General features: G+C 35.4%; 1 long non-coding RNA gene across 1 annotated transcript; it reads left to right on the forward strand.

Moving 5' to 3' along the window:
* The first annotated feature begins 3533 nt into the window (after positions 1-3533).
* LOC113317222 lies at positions 3534-7577 on the forward strand. Its single transcript, XR_003343345.1, has 3 exons — positions 3534-3673; positions 5093-5156; positions 6765-7577. It is a non-coding gene; the product is annotated as an uncharacterized LOC113317222 (long non-coding RNA).
* Positions 7578-17643: the final 10066 nt, after the last annotated feature.

Here is a 17643-nt window from a genome sequence, read left to right on the forward strand (position 1 = left end):
TGATTCTCAGGGGTGCTTTGACGGTTCTCAGGGGTGCTTTGATTCTCAGGAGTGCTTTGACGGTTTCCCTGCATTTCAAGCAACATTCTTCTTATATCCACTGTGTCAGTTACCAGCCCCTGTATTGTGCGATTTTTCTCATCAACTCTTTCTTCAAGTTCCTTATTTCTCTTCTCTGCTTCATCTGCCCTCCTAAGAGCTTCGCCTAACTCCGCGTTATATTCGATGCTAGACGAGCTAGGTTTTTCATACCCATGACCAAGTCCATCTTACACCTAGCACTTCCTCACATATTTGAGCATCGGTCAAGGGTGTTGATCCTTCAGGTGTAGGCTTATCTCGGAGTTCAAGCATTTTACCCTACACAATAATTAAAAATAAATAGCAGAACATATGCTAAAACTAAATAGTAACTCTCAGACAAAAAATTTAATAGAAAATCACAACGAAAATCCTTGTATTACATAGTTTTCCTCCGCCGTATGACAGGTCCAAACATATTTTTGAAGTGGGTTAACTTGTAGAATTCAATTTGTTCAACAACTTCACCTGTTCCTGGATCACACTGCAGGTTTCCCCACAAAAAAAAAATAGATACAGTATTAACCATAAACTTATATAACAGAGACAACACAATTACCATTTCCTCTCTATAGCGGGCAAAAGGTTTTGACCCCGTACAACGAATGGTTGTATTCGCTTCTCGACTTTTTTTAACTTGAGCGCTACTTGTCTGCATTCAAATCCAAAGCAGACGGTTCAATGTAGATAAATACTACATAGATATCATAAATACGACTAGTACTGAAGTCTGAATACCACCCATATGACTACCACAAATAAATCTTATAAATACAACAAGGATCGAACACCAATATTGCCTGAAACTCATCAGACTCAAACCAAGTGCAAAGTTTCTCCCAATCCTCCTCCCGTTCTGTTCCATCTTGTTTGTACTGCAGGTAGTGTTTGTCAAGTGTGCATCTAAACTGTCTGTACTCATTTGCTAGCATTGTGTTGACCGCCTTCTGAATGCGTACTACATGTAGATCAATAGTGAATTTTTCCTAAGTTCACAATCACCAAACAAATTTATGTTAGCACCAGCAACAAAGAAACTACCCAAAGAGAGTTCTAATTAATAAAGCCGTAGTCTGTGCAAGAAGAACATAACAATAGGGACATTAGAAGAACAGAGTAGTAGGGACACTAAAATGATTAAAAAATAGGTATATGATTACCAATATGAGATCATTAAATTTCTTCAGATCTGATTTTCCAATTGACTTCCACTTGGGGTGAGTCGACCACGGTGCAAACGATGATTCCTATTTCAGTTTGGAATTCAGTGTCCCAATCCCCAGTTGGAATCTTTTTACCTGGTTTGACCGTTATTGTAGGATTTTCTTTCCTTTTCCTTATGTGATCAATAAGCTTTGCATTAAGAGCATATCCTCTTCCTCCTTTGTTAATCTTTGGCAGATCTATTTTTCAAGAGATATGGGAGTTAGATAATTCTGCGTCTGCCGAAAATGAACATAATAATTCCAAGAAAATAATTTGTAGGTATGTGATTAACTCAATTACCAGTGCATGAAAACTGAGAGGCTGTGTGTGATGTGCAAGGGGGTCTAACTCCACCTGGTGCCATTGTCCCTTGATTAAAATTGGTAGTACTCCTGATAATGAAACACAAAAAGTATATGATCAACAAACTGTAAGGAAAATAAATCAAAAGCATCAAGGTTAACAAGAAAGAACAGTAGAAACTCAAAAATCAAATTAATAAAAGAACCAAAAATAACAAAAAAGAAAACCAGAGACTTAAAATCAAAAATTGAAGAAATAAGTTCAAGGAGAAACTTTGATAAATCACCAAAAGATTTTTTTTTCTCAACTGCAGAGTGTAGAAATTCGGTTTGACTAAAATCACTAATAACGCCTTAAAATCAATTTTTTTCTTTTTATTCATCAATTGTTTAAAAACTTTCGAGACAAAAATTTTAACTTGTTGCTATTAAAGTATCAATACCGAATCACAATAATTCAATTTGATGTACTCAAACATGGTGACTAAAATGTACTCCATGTATACTAACCCTCAAAATCAATTTTCTTTTTTATACTTAATCATGTTCGATCGATTTTATTTTTAATTTACTGCAATTAAAGTATCAAATTTTGATTACAATAATTCACTTTGATGCAACCACGCGCAACATCTCAAGAGGATTGAGTTTTCAATATCTTCGACTTTTATTTGAATTCGTTCAAGCTGATTCATTTTTTTAATCCTACGATTTCACCTTAGAAATCATCTAATTTCACTACATAATTATATTGATTTGTCCAGTTCAATTTCTTCGTCTATCCCCCACTATGAAAGTGGTCATCTTGTATTGTGATTAAAAACCATTCCATGACCAATACTCAAATATTGTTTTCTATTTCATCAATTTCGATCGATTTTTCTCTAAAAAAATTCTATTTTCTTTCAAATTATTGTTATTAAGTATCAAATTTTTATTTTAGTCATTCAATTGATCGGTGAATATTAAAAATTTATAAGAAAAAAAATCCTTCGAGAAGAAGGCTTATAGAGTTAATGAGAACAAAATTAAAACCCAAACAACATAGCAAGCTAAGAAGGCTAGAATTGAATAAGCAAATTTTGACTATTAGGAGATGTTTCCACGTGATATAAAAGTGCTCATTGGATCTGAAAAAACGTGCGTAACCACTCATATTTATTAATAATGAAATTTTTATTGAATCTAAAGTGGAAAAAAAAAGAACCAAATCCGCCCCCAAGAATTTATAGGTACGTTGTTATGAAAATTTACAAAGGACGCAGCACCAGAAAATGCTGAAAAATATATTGACATCCTGGTTGATTAGAACTTCTCCATATCCCTAATTACCAGTTCGTTACAACTTAAAACCATGCTCATGAAATCAAATAGTAACGTTCACATGATCGATATCACTTCACCAAGTCGGTCCATAAAAGTTATAAACAAGGATCCTTGGCCTTGTGTGATCGTGCCATGTCCTCTAAAATATTATGCCTGATTTAGAAAAGAAATTTATTTATCCTATCCATATGCTTTTCCTTGAAAATATTTTCTTTCCTCAACTAGTCATTTCTGTTTCTATTTAAGGAAATCCATCAGTTTAGATTTGTATCTTATGTAGATTGTGAAGATCTTATATGAAAATATTATTCCCGACCTGGCACTAGAAAAACACGAAATAAGATTTATCCAAATAAATGGGAGGGAAGTTTTTCGATAAAACAGAATTAGAATTATGTTTTGGAGGTAAAAAATTTCGCCTAAATATAGTTATTAAAATATCCCACCAAAAACAAGGTAAAAAAAGAAAAGAAATCGTGTCACACTACCACCCGTAAATAATTCCATCTTCTATCTCATGTTATCAACACGTGTCCGATGAGTTCTATTCGTTTTCTTTTTTTCTTTTGAAGCAGTAAGTTCTCATCTCAAATCCCTTCTCTTTCTCGAAATCAAAGATAAACTTCTTCTAAAATTATATAGCAAGGATTCAACATTATAGTGTCGTTTCTCCGCTGCAAGACCGCTATAACATTCTTTTTCTACTGCTCGAGCACCATCACCATGGCACCACCTAAATAATTCAATTCTATAAATCTGTAAGAAATACACTCTGTATTTTTTAATTTTTTTTTTTTTTACTTAATTTGGTTGTAAGATGTGAGTTTTGTTTCGATTCAGCGTTTAGTCAGTTAACGTGTTCTAATTTGGTGTTTAGATTGAATACTTTTAGGGGGTTTTTTAAGTTAGGGTTTTGAGATTGCATTGAAAAGATTCATATGTATTAGCTCGGTCACAGATCCAAATTGCCTCTAGACTAATTTTAAAATCAAAAAGAGGGGGAAGACTAATTTCTATAGGCAGGAAGTGGAGGTTGATTTGCTCAATGATTATAACTTAGTCTAGTCTGAGCACATCAAGTTTTAGCTTCATTGTCAAAAGAATGATAAACAAATGTTTGATGAAATGCTTAAATGATAGGTTTGTCTGTCAGTTCTGCTTGACAACAGTTTTGACCCTCTTAGAAATAATACTATCTTAAGGTCAGTTCTGCGATTGTGGTGATACTCTTTGTAGGGTTTTTTGCTGTTTTTTTTTTACCTTGGAGCCACTGTATTTGATTCCGAACAAGAGTAGAACAATTAGGGAGTTTTTAAGGAAGATTAGAGATCTCTTTACTTGGAGATGATGATCTTCTAGTTTTGTTGGGAAGTTTGGGAATGTATTTCGTTAATTATACTTACTAGTACTTGATTAGGATATAAGCTTCTGACTTTTGTTGTTATATATAATGAAAGATCATTGTATAACTTGGTACCTGATTCTTAATAAATCAAAGTCATACGCAGCCGAACGCATAATTAAGATCGACGGTTCAAAGAAATAGTTTATTTTCTGTAATTTGACTTGATTCTATGAATTTAGCGCACGTGTATGTACTTGAAATTATAAAATGTTATTACATTAGGTGGATAAGGATATCAATGTAACTATGTTTTGCAGTGTGTCATGTGCTACGCTAAGGCACAATCTTCCTGGGAGTTTCGCTATATTAGTGTTTAATTACTCATGTTTCCAGCACCTTATATGTTTCTAGACTCATGTTTCCAGCAATGGGCTTTTCACACTTGATGTTGCGTTTTTAGTCTATTATTTTGCAAATCATTGTGCTATAGATACAGAGAATTTGTAAAACATGGAACTAGGAGTTGAAACGCAATGTAAAGATTTAATATTTGGGAAAAATCACTGATTCGTAGGTCATTTCTTTTTTGTTCATCTTATCATCAATTTAACCACAGATGGAACAGACATTCAAACAAGATTATGCCTCCATTTTGTTTCATTTTGTTCTTTTTTTTTCCTTGTTAAGGTGATCGGGGACTAAATATTATTTTTTTGGATATTGTAATTATTTGTGCTTCCAAGTGAACTCTCTTACTGTTTGTTATCCTCAAGTCGTACTTGTATTGTTACGTAAATTTTAGTGGAGTTGCCTAACCATATTTTTTTCCTAGTTTCACGTGAATCTAGCGTAGTTGAAGACGAAGTTGGAAAAGGAGAATATCACGTTTGGCTCGAGTAAGTTTTTCCAGGCTAATCTGTTTGAGACAAATATATAACTAGAAAATGTTGTCTCTTTTTGTTTTTTCCGCGTGTGCAACTTCCTGAAGCAATGTTGCAGATGCTATGTTCTTATATATACTTGTACTATATTTTCTGAATCAATTTATTATCTACCAAATCTTGAGACAATTTTTGTTAATAGGATCTAATATTCTTAGTTGGGATGAGTGTAAAGGTTATTTATGTTTCTGTAGACAGAAAACTAGTGGTTGCAATACTAATTTTACAATCAGTTTGTTTAAAACTAGTTGTTGTGGCTGGATTGTGTGATTTATGTTGCCGAAGAGTGTCATATTGGTGGACTAGGTTTGATATTGATCATAAGTTTTCCTCGGTCTTTATACTTCTTCTTTGATTAGTTCGATTAGTATTAATCGTGCCCTTTTCATTAACGTTAGTGCTTCCTGCCACTGATGTGAAATCTATATTATTGTTGAAATGGTGTCCTGTAACGGTGTTGGTGTGGTAACTAATCCTAGAGAAGTCACATCAACTGCAGCTTGTATTCCTTGATCCAATATATCTTGGCATATAAACATTACGCATGGTGTCTTTGCAGTGTCTAAGGTCATGTATTGCGCTAAGGCGCAATTTTCAAGGGATTTTAGATTATATTTTAATTTTATTCAAATTTGTTTCATTATACCTTGCTTGTGGTTTGGGTGTATAACAATTTTCTAGAGTACTCTCTAGGTTAGTTAATTCACTTGTGTACACATGTCCATGGAATAATGTTTGTGTTAATTCATTTTTTTTTCTCTGAATTCTAGTGACATGTTTTGCGTGCTCACTGACCATTTTATAATTTAGATGATTCATGTAAGACGAAAACTCTTGAAAATTTTCTATCACATCACATGAAATACTGCCCCTTATATGAGCCCTTTCATGATTGTCAGTTGCACGCTTGGGTTAAGATATGAATGATTATACTTTAATGGCGGTGATGTAGTGGTGATCTGGGTGTATAACGATTGCTCAATGTTCGCAGGATGAAACCATTTACGATTGCTCAATGTTTTAGCTGTGTTGTGTGATTATATACTTTGATGGATGTTGGCATTTTTGAAGTATCATAAACTCATTTTTAATGTTGCATGGAAGTGGGATCCATAGTTAAATTATCTCTGTGTACATATTCTGCTAGTTAGAAAAATTGTTTATATTTTAGATTAATCTAAGACTACATGCTTTGCTTCCTTGAATGATGAACTGGATACTTTATGATTTTTTGTCTCAAGTGCTAGTACGTAACATGTAGAGAATAAAGAATACACCCAGGTCAGGGAAGTTAGTACATTCATCTATTTATATGGATGACCACCCAGGTCAGGGCAGTTAGCTTGGGTGTGATTTTGTTGAGTATAATTACGATGGTTGGCTAGTAACACACCGCAGGAACGTATTACATCGCTCCCAAGAGTTTGTTGCAGAAATGGTTATTTTGAGTTTGTCTATTGTATTAGAGTATACATCATTCTTATTTTCATTTCTTATTTCCCGTATCAGAAATGCTGTGAAATCTATCATTGGGATTATAATTAACATTTTATCACTTTATAGGTGAATCGTTTGCGAGAAGAGAATTCTCCCAGTGTTTCAGATGAAATATATTCACTAGCAGTTGTCCCTGATCCACGTGTTGTGCGATATAGTGGTTGTATCACTAATGCAATTCGATTTCGTACAAGGGACCGGGAAGTTAATTTGCGGACACAAAATAGTGGTGTTGTAGTAAAGGGGGAGCACCAGTCTAATGTTGCTGATTTTTATGGTGTGTTAACAGATGTCTTAGAGCTAAGTTACCTGTATGGAAAGAAAGTTTTTCTTTTCAGATGTGATTGGTGGGACGCCGATAAGAGAAGGAAAAATATTATTGCAGATAGCCATTTCACTAGTCTTAACTTCTCTCAGACATGGTACAAAGACGATCATTTTGTGCTTGCTGACCAAGTGCAACAAGTTTTCTACCTTAAAGAACTTAAAATGCGTGGAAAATGGCATGTTGTTCAACATGTAATTCCTCGAAATGTCTATGATGTCTCAGAGAAAGAGGTTGGGTCAGAACCAAATAATGACGAGGCATATCAGCAAGATGAACACTTTCACAACAGATAACATCGTTCAAGATAATTCTGGAAATGCATCAAGTTGCAATGAGGAAGCTACTAATTCAAGTTGGAATAGAAATGATGTCGCCGCCGAAGAAGTTTATATAGATACTGTTATAGATGATCTTGAAGGTTCAGAGGATTATATTGAAGAAGAAGAACTTGAAGGAGAAGGTGGTCTTTTGAGTGAACATGATAGTGAAGATGAAGGTGTTATATCAAGTGGTGAAAGTGATATTGATTAAAGAGAAGTGTTTCTCAACCATTTTTTTTTCTTTTTCTTTTTGTCTGTAGACCTTTTATTGCTAGTTGTTTGGATACGTTGACTTGTCATTTTAACGAAAGTTGTCATTTTGAACTGTAATAGTATACAAACTTTCGAAGATACCGGAAACAAGCAAAAAAACAGAGTATGGAAAGGAGATGCACCACGCAGCTAAATTTACATTAAGAAAATATTTTTGACCCTAGCGACCGTAGAAAAATTGTACAACATTAATAAGCATCGTTAAAATTGTGCAACTCAAATCATATAAATTCTAATCAGCTAAGAAACTCAAATCATATAAATTCTAATCAGCTAAGACGTTGAACATGTAGTTAAACTACAAACTATTTTTTTTAACGACATATGAAAAGGTTTAAATAAAAATCATTTATTATGCATTATATAGTCAAGGACTATCATTGTATTTACAACATTTTATATTACCGTTAATGTAAAAAGGTATTTCTAATAGATGGATGCGTCGCAAAAATGTTATTATCGTGACATTATTTTTGAGCGGGAAATAAAAGGTTTTACCAACATCATAAAATATTAGTAATGCGTGAGATTATTTGCAATGGATGAGAGTGTTAGGAAAAATATATTATTCTCAACGACTACACGATGCCGTGAATAATTGGATATTTGTGGAGGATTTTAGTGTTAACAATATACATGATTATTCGTAGCATTCCTAAAATGTCAGTTATAAAAAATTATAATTATTTTAAATTAACAATTAAAAAATAATAATTTTTCCACACTTAAAAATGTCGCGAAAAAATCATATTAATTTTATTTGTTTTTTATTTTAAAAATAAATGTTTGCGACAGAATGGAAGGTGTAGAAAATACCTATCCTGACACTTCTGGGGATTTAGCTAACACAATATTTTTGTGACACTAATACTATCACGAATAACTAATATATATGACGTTTTATATTATGTTGCGAACATAATGTCACAAATACGTCTGTTTGTTGTAGCAATGCACTCATCACAACTGTCAATAGCCCCCTTGGCTCTTTACAGGCTATTATGGGAACCCTTATGACACTCACTCTAAGCTGTTATCCTGGAATATGCTATCAAATACTGCTGCCTCCTACAACCTTCCTTGGTTGATTCTAGGAGACTTCAATCTTATTCTGCATGATACTGAAAAATTCAGTACCCATCCTATGGATAAGAATGAAGCTGACATCTTCAAAGATAAGATTCTTGAACTTGATTTGATTGATTTAGGCTTCACTGGTTGTCCCTTTACTTGGTCTAACAAGAGAAAGGACCATGCCTTAACTGAGCAAAGATTGGATAGAGGCCTAGCCAATGATCAATGGCTAGCCATCTACCCTAATACCACTATTTCTAACATGCTTGCTATTGGTTCTGATCATCATCCCATTTTGCTCAATTCTAATCCCAATTGGAAAAATGGCAAAATACCTTTCAATTTCTTTGGTCCTTGGTTAGATCATGAAGATTGCAGGAAAATCATTGCAGACCGCTGGAAGAAATCTTTATCTGGCTCAAGTGCTTTTATCATTGCTAGAAAACTGAAAGACATTTAGCTGCAAATCAGAATTTGGAACAAGGAAGTGTATGGAAACATCAAAACTAATATAGAGGAAAGCAAGCAATACTTAAATTGGTTACATATAAACTACTTCAGAGATGATAGAGGCCAGGCCTTAGCAAATGCTAGGAAACAACTCAAAAATTGGTTTGATATTGAGGAGCAGTTCTGGAAAACCAAGAGCAGAGATCAACTTATTAAATTGGGAGATCAAAATACTATCTACTTCCACATAGCAACCAAGTGCAGAACAACCTTATCAATCTCATACCAACCAAATGGCAACTGCTGAGCCTATTATCCCCTCCACTGACCTTATCAATCTCATACCAACCAAGATAACCAATACTGATAACATGCTTCTCAACAAAACCCCTGAACCAGATGAAATCAAAGCTATCTTATTCAGCATGGCTAGTAACAAAGTTCCAGGACCATATGGTTTTCCCCAAAATTTCTTCAAGTCCAACTGGGATATTATAGGAACTGACATAGTCAAAAATGGTCCAAAACTTCTTCTCTTCTGGCCATATTCTTAAGGAAATGAATTCTACCTTCATATCCCTCGTACCAAAAATTGATAACCCCACCTCTCCTAGTCACTTTAGGCCTATAAGCCTATGCAACACCACATACAAAATCATATCCAAACTGCTAGCCAGAGAATGAAATCCCTTCTACCCAAACTCATTTCCACATACCAATCTTCTTTTATCCCTGGAAGACAAATCTCTGACAACATAGCTATAACCCATGAAATAATTCATACCATGAGATAAAAAAAAGGAAAAAAAAAAAGGTAATAATGGCTTTATGGGTATTAAGATTGATATAGCTAAAGCTTTTGACAGAGTAGACTGGAACTTTCTAATGTACATTATGAGAAAAATGGGGTTTGATGAACTCTGGTGCAACAAAATCTTTCAATGTATCTCCACATCTACTTCTGTTGATCTTATTAATGGCTCTCCTGATAAGTTCTTCAAACCTACCAGAGGGATAAGGCAAGGGGATCCCCTATCCCGTTATCTATTTCTGTTATGCATGGAACCCTCTCAAAAAATCTTCTACATGCTAAAGAGACAAGAATCATTACAGGACTCAAGATATGCAAAGCAGCTCCACCCATTAGTCACCTCCTCTTTGCAGATGACTGTATGATATTGTGCAAGGCAAACTTGATTGAAGCACAAAATATAATGAAGACACTGAAACTATTTGGAAGCACTTCTGGGAAGCTTATAAATTTCAATAAATCTAGAGTTTTCTTCAGCAAAAACACTAACCCAAGCCTCATTCCTCACATCAGTGGTCTTATGGGAGTTCAAGTTCTGCAGTTGGATGATAAATACCTAGGATTCCCCCTCTTTATTCAGAAAAGCAAAATCAGCTCCTTTAAACCAGGGGTAGAAAAGATGAAGCTCAGACTCTGAGGTTGGAAATATACCCCTCTAAACCCTGCAGGTAGGGAAGTCCTCATCAAATATGTCACTTCCTCAGCCTGTATCTATCAAATGAACTGCTTTAAGGTTCCAAAAAAAACTTGCAAATACCTTGATAAACTTCAAAGAGATTTTTTCTGGGAAAAAACATAGAGAATCCTACTGGTTACTATCCTAAATCTTGGACTTCTTTATGCAAGCCAAAAGATCTGGGTGGCTTAGGCTTCATGAACTTGGAACTTTTCAACAGCTCCATGATAACTAAAATTGGTTGGAGGCTGGAGCAGGAAAAAGACTCTCTATGGTATAAACTCATGGATGCTAAGTACTTGATACGTAGAAATGTTCTCAATATGGATACTAAGTCAAAATATGGTGACTCCTGTATATGAAAAGGAATCCTTAAAGAAATAAGCAACATACAACAACATTGCAATTGGAGAATAGGAATTGGGAAGATAATCAGCATTTGCAAGGACATTTGGATACCAAATACCTCCTCCATACTACAAAAGCCACAAAATTGTCCCCACTACATAGAAAAGGTGGAATCTCTTCTCCTTCCAGATGGAACCTGGAATGAAGCACAAGTCATCACTCTCTTCAACACCAATGAAGCTACAAAGATTCTGAATCTGCAAAGCCACCCAAATGAAGAAGATAGAATTATCTGGAACTTAACTGAAAAAGGAGATTTCTCTGTGAGAGGCCTCTATAAGAAAACAATTGAACATCTTTACAAAAATGATACCCATGCAGGAAATTGGGATCAAATCTGGAGGATGGAGGTAGCTCATGTCATAAGAATATTCATCTGGAAGTGTGCACATGGAATTCTCCCCGCTAATGCAAAAACAACCAGTATCCTTCACTATATAAACTCTAGATGCACTGTTTGCAACAGTGGTGGAGAAGAGACCATGACCCACATGTTCCTAAACTGTCCTGCTACCACACAAGTTTGGAAGGAGATTATGGGTGATAATCACACCAATTTCGATCACAATACTATTTTCATAGATTGGTTAAATCCTTGGTTCTTATCAGGAATGCCAAGTAATGAAAAGAGTATATTAACTACCAGCTGCTGGTATATCTGGAAGGCTATATGTGATCTAATCTTCAGACACATACATCCAAATGCAAAAGTTACAGCTATGCGTATAAAGCAACATCTGTGCAATCACCATCGAATGCATGACATGCAGAACCATATTATAAATGACTTTACTCTTCTCGCTGAGGAAGCTGACCCAACTATGAGTCAGGACATTTCCCCATATAACAGAAACATTTCCTCAGAATTTGGGAACATACTTAAGATATGTACACTCCAAGATTCTGAGAGCCATCTCTACTATACTGCACTAATTATGATTGATTTTACAGGAACAATCATTGGAACCAGAGGATATCCAGGATACAACCTTGGGGAGCATAAGGAGGAGCAGACCTAGCATTCCAGTGGGCTATGGCAACAAACAAATGTGCAAATATCTGCTGAATCATTAGAGGTCTTAACTCGTTTCAAGTTTCTCTACCATGAAGCTGTAAAAGGAAGATTTCAACTCAGTTACCATGAATGAATTCACAACCATGAAGACGATTCAGTCAATAGAATCCATCCAGTTTCTTTTGTTCTTTTCAATCTCAATATCATCCATCGTTCAAAAAACATGGATGCTTTTCATTTAGCCAATTTCTGTAAAAAAAATGATGGCAGGAGGAGTGACAATCTCCATGCCATCAACAATGGTTTGTACTTTCCTGTCCAGGCCTAACTTTTTTTCTACAAAAAAAGCCTGTTTTTGAATAATAATTACCCGAATAAAACCTTGTATTTTGGTCTTTGAATTGTAATTACTTGAATAAAACCTTGTATTTTGGTCTTTGAATTGCAAGTGCGTTTACTGCAGCAAATACCAGGGCAGTTGGGTACATTTTACTGCAGGAATATATGTTTTCGTAATGACATTGAGCAAATTTGGTTCAACTTTCAGGCAACAATTGAATTTGGGCATGTCACGATTTATTAGTATCATCTTTTCAATATTATTCCAAATTCCACACCTAAAAGATTTCGTTGTTTTTGCAAGGGTTTTAAACATGAATCTCATTGAGCAGATATTAAGAAATCATGAGCTACCCTTCTGGTCGTGCCCCACGTATCTTATCTGCTCGGAGAAAAATGAATTGTACGTTTGTTGCTCTATTGTATTTGAGTACTGATCAATGTCAACACTGTTGTTATTGATTCCTCCTAAGCTCGATCCAAAGATTTACCGTAACTTGCACAAAAGACTGCTTTGTGCTCTCTATGCAGGGTACGCGTGGCCTCAAGCCAATACTAAAATACCACTCAAGTGCGCTTATTGCTACAACTCTGTAGTATTTATCCACTTTGAAATGATGAAAGTAGTGATCATAAGGCTCTTTCATATTTTCCAACATGTAGATTTCTCCTCCCTACTGGAGGTTCTAACTCTTTTTTGTCTTATTTTTCCACATTATCTAGATTTCTTGTTTTCCTTTGAACCAAACGTATAATCATTGCTTGCTCACTGGGCTGGACTCAAATATCCATTTAAAATAGCTCAAGGGCGTTTTAGTAAATATCTGATATGTTCCCTTAAAAATCAACCAAAACCAAACCCTAGAAACAGTGCGCCTAGCAGTGTGAGGGAACGAAAAACTTGTAAATTGGAGTCGGCTGCTTTCCGGTTTCAGAATTAGATGGGGACTTATGTTGGAAGCAGTTTTGGTTTACGCATTGTTTGGAGGATAGAGATAAGTGAGACACACATCTATTGTCATAAGATCTTTAAAACATTAATGGTTTGGTTTGATATATTTTGATTGTCTTAGCCCAAAATTATAACTTTCATGTTTTGGTTTTCCTAAGCAGAGTCATGAGGTTCATTCGATTGCTGAGAAGATGTACAGTGCGGCTCATCAAATGCTATATGCTGGGGAAACAGATTAGTTACTTTGTGATGACATTACCACGGAAATTGGGTGTAATTTATTGGAAGTTTGCGTCGTTAACATGCTACAATTGAAGATCTGATTGATATATTAGTAATCAATAAATTAGAGATGTTTTAAGTTTGTATTTGAAACAGGTTCAGGTATCAATTTTTATCTAGGACCAAAGTTTGAATAATTTGGACAATAGTTTTTCACTAACTACCTCAGAAGGCCATGTTTTTTTTTGGTCATTCCGAGCAATAGGATTCGAACAAAGTATTAGTGTCCAATTGATTTTAGTTTGAGAAAATAGTGCTGATTTGGGTAGTGTTGTTGTACTTGTAACTTACCATCTGATCATATAAAGATTAGTTCACAGCTTTCATTTCGATTGTTAGACAATTTTCTAAAATGCTATACTCTCATCTATAGTTACATTGTATACACACGGCATGGTGCTTGAGAGAAACCTCTGATCCTAAGCCAAGTCATGATAATAATGCTTGTCAATTTTACTTGCAGAGATGATTCATTGCGTTGGTGCAGATCAGCTTTGAATCAACGAATCTTGTATATCTCTTTGTATCTTAATCTTCTGTTGTGGTTGATTTTGTTAGTGATTGAAGTGGAAAACATGCTCTTCCACTCAGTCGTGTATAAGCTGGATAAAGTTTACGACTGAAGAAACGTTTACCCCCAAGACCACATTTTGGGCTGTCTTGCAGCATTTTTGTTGATTTCAATTGGTTCCATTCGCACACCACCCAAATTAGCGTAGCTCTGCTTTAGAAACCACTATGCTGAAAAACCGGCATGCAAGTTTAGGACAGTCCAAGTCCTAAATATTTCACAAAACACAAACACTGACGACCTAGGTGACTAGGGACTATTTGTATCTTAAGCTTCTGTTGGGATTTTAGTTGATTGAAGTGGAAAACATGCTCTTCCGCTGAGTCTTGTATAAGCTGGATAAAGTTTACGACTGAAGAAAAGTTTACCTCCAAGACCACATTTTGGGCTGTCTTGCAGCATTTTTGTTGATTTCGATTGGTTCCATTAATCAAATCTTACTCAAAGCACTATGTTGCCGTACCAACCGGGAGAAGAATAATATTTTCTGATGCTAATGCTACCCCGTTCCCAAACGCTAAACATGAAAAGAAGTATGAATATCGGAACTGGACCCTTGGAACAAGCAATTCGCACACCACCCAAATTAGCGTAGCTCTCCTTTAGAAACCCATTTGGATCGCTCTGCTTTGAAACCCATTTGTTAAACCATGCTCAAAACCGGCATGCAAGTTTAGGATAGTCCAAGTCTTAAAAATTTCACAAACAGTGAGGATCTAGGTGACTGGAGACTATTTTTAACACAAACTACAGGTTCCATGCACCAGAAACTCCAAAAAGTGGAAAGCTTTTAAAACGCTGCACATATATACTCAAATGTTGGGAGATTATTAGATTGGGACAAAGAACTACACTCCCGCTGCACATATACACCCTTCCAATGGGCTGAGGAAAAACGTTTGTTGCATTTACTGTAATGATAATTAGTATAATTGAAACTACATTTTATGAAAAAATATACTACAGTTGATAAAGTTTACGACTGAATAAACAGTTACCACCACACTAAAATGCTGAATGAAAACAACACAGAATTCTAATGGATGTGAGAGGTCGCCACTTCGGTGCCCCGCGAATCTAATGTTGCCAGAGAAGGAGTCAAATTTTGTTTCGCTCCAAATGTTTCACATTAGCCCAACAACTGAACCTATTTGGGTACTGATCATTTTATATTAATGGATTTCTCCTTCTCTGCTTAATCCAAAATTTATCGAAACCTCAACAAAAACCAAAATATACCAAAACCTCAACAAAGGTATGTGCTGTCTCGCATATTCCGCAGGTAACTTCAGTAAATTAAAACATGAATCTAGTTTACCTGCATGACTTTAGTGAATTGGAACATGAATCTAGTTTGAGATTATGCATCTTATGCCATTTTTATAAGAAGAAAAAAAGAAGGTAGACACTGATTTGTCAAAATTTTAGTACTTCAAACAGATAATGTTCCATCCATCTCCAAACGGGTGGATTTTCTTTCTTATTATTTATCCTACATATCTAATGCGACAAAAGCTGAAAATGTCGTGCCGGAGATCGAGAAGAGACTCAAGCACCAAGTAAATAAACATATGTGAAAGTTAGCATATCGAGTATGATATCTTGTTTGTTGTAAGAATAAGCATAATTAATAAGCACAATAGCGTTGCTGTGACTCTATGGTATATACACTTTGAAATGATAAAAGTAATAATCAACTACTTGGCTATTTCAGATTTTTTTTCCCCTCGGCTATCCAGTGCAGTTTACATTCCAATTAGATTTACAAGGTTGTTCTCTGTTGATACCCATGACCTAACGAGTGACGTCCACGAAATGATACCATCCACCTGAGTTTCACCCTCGTCAACACAGGTATAGCCTTTCGAAACTGAAATAACCGGGCCTCAACACTGGGCTGCAGTCCTATATCCAGTACACATTTTCAAAGGCATTATAGTAATAGCAAATCGCTCAAATCTCCTATAAATTAGACAAACCCTAGAATTTGGGTGTATAATTTAGATAGAGGGAGAGAGGGCGGCGGCGTTGAAGAAAACACCAGTAACCAGAGTTCTGTTAAGAATAATGACTTCTCCTCTCAAATCTAAGTTGTTTGTGGACAACCAACCCCTGATAAGAATAATGGTGGTTTGTATTTTCAAGAAGTCACTTCAGCCATAACCTTGTGTAGCTGCTCCTCATCTACATTCATATTCTGTTAAAGAAAGGGAAGTTAGGAAGTTTTCTCCGTCAAAGAGGTGAAATGGAAGTTCGGAAATTTACAATAGAAGAGGTGAATTGGGGTTCATCAAATCAAAGAGATCAAATATTGATACTACATATTGGGAGGTGTGGAATCTATTGAATTACTAATCCTTGGAGCTCTGCGTTTTGGCAGAGGTGTTCAGTAGTTGCATCTGATTTCGATATGTTTTTTTTTGTTGTTTTTGTGTAAAATGTTGCAAACATGAATATCATAGATCTTAACAATGCTTTTAGACTATTAGGGCCAAGTGAAACCAAAATGAAATTGTAAAACTAAAAGGAAAATGTATGCACTCTAGCCCCATGTTTGTGTGTGTTGTCTCATTTAATCAGTCCAAAAACTGATTTGAGAAACTGAATCAGGGGATGGCATGATTAGAATGTTTGTAGTTCTTAGAATGTTGGAGAATGGAGTACGTGACCTCACAACCAAAATTAGGTACCATTTGTTGGCGATTTGCGCAAATGACATGGTGCAACTATTGTAATGGTAGATTAACACTTGTAAGTAATGGTAGATTAGCACTTGTAATGACATGGTGGCATGGTGCAACCATAATCCAGGTTTTGAAAGAAATATTATAAGGCTAATAGTCATGAACCGTTCCTTTCTTATTTGGAAAGTTGCATTGACGAAAATTAACACTTGTAAGTCCGCATATCTTATTAGGAGACGCCACCGTCTAAAACTGAACGTGAGCCTTGTCAACACCCTCAGCTTGGCCAGAGAGGCCAAACTCTTCTCTCATTTTTTTTTTTTTCAGTAGGTAAAATAGATCTCAATCTATCTGAACACTAATTTCATCCAACTTCTTCATGGAAAACGTATCAAGCACTGGTATAATTATACATATTTTAAGTTTTTTTGTGTACAGAGTATTATAGTGGAAAGTTAACCAATTTGTATCTAGGACCAAAATATTCTTTTCTGTTTCCCGAATCATTCTTATCCATCATACAACTCAAAACAGTGTTTTGCTCATAATTTGTCACAGAGTAACTGGTTCCTGTCAGAGAGCATTTAATCTAGTAGTGGAATGTAGGCAAGTCTTGTTCCTCACACTGCACAGCAGAGAGTGTATATAGGCTCCAGAAATTGAATAACAGGGCTTGCTTACTGGGCTACAGTCCAATACCCATTTGGCATATCACAAAAACTACTTATAAATCATCAAACCCTAAAATACACGTAGAAGTTT

Source organism: Papaver somniferum, chromosome 10 (genome assembly GCF_003573695.1).
Source record: "Papaver somniferum cultivar HN1 chromosome 10, ASM357369v1, whole genome shotgun sequence".
Taxonomy (NCBI): Eukaryota; Viridiplantae; Streptophyta; class Magnoliopsida; order Ranunculales; family Papaveraceae; genus Papaver; species Papaver somniferum.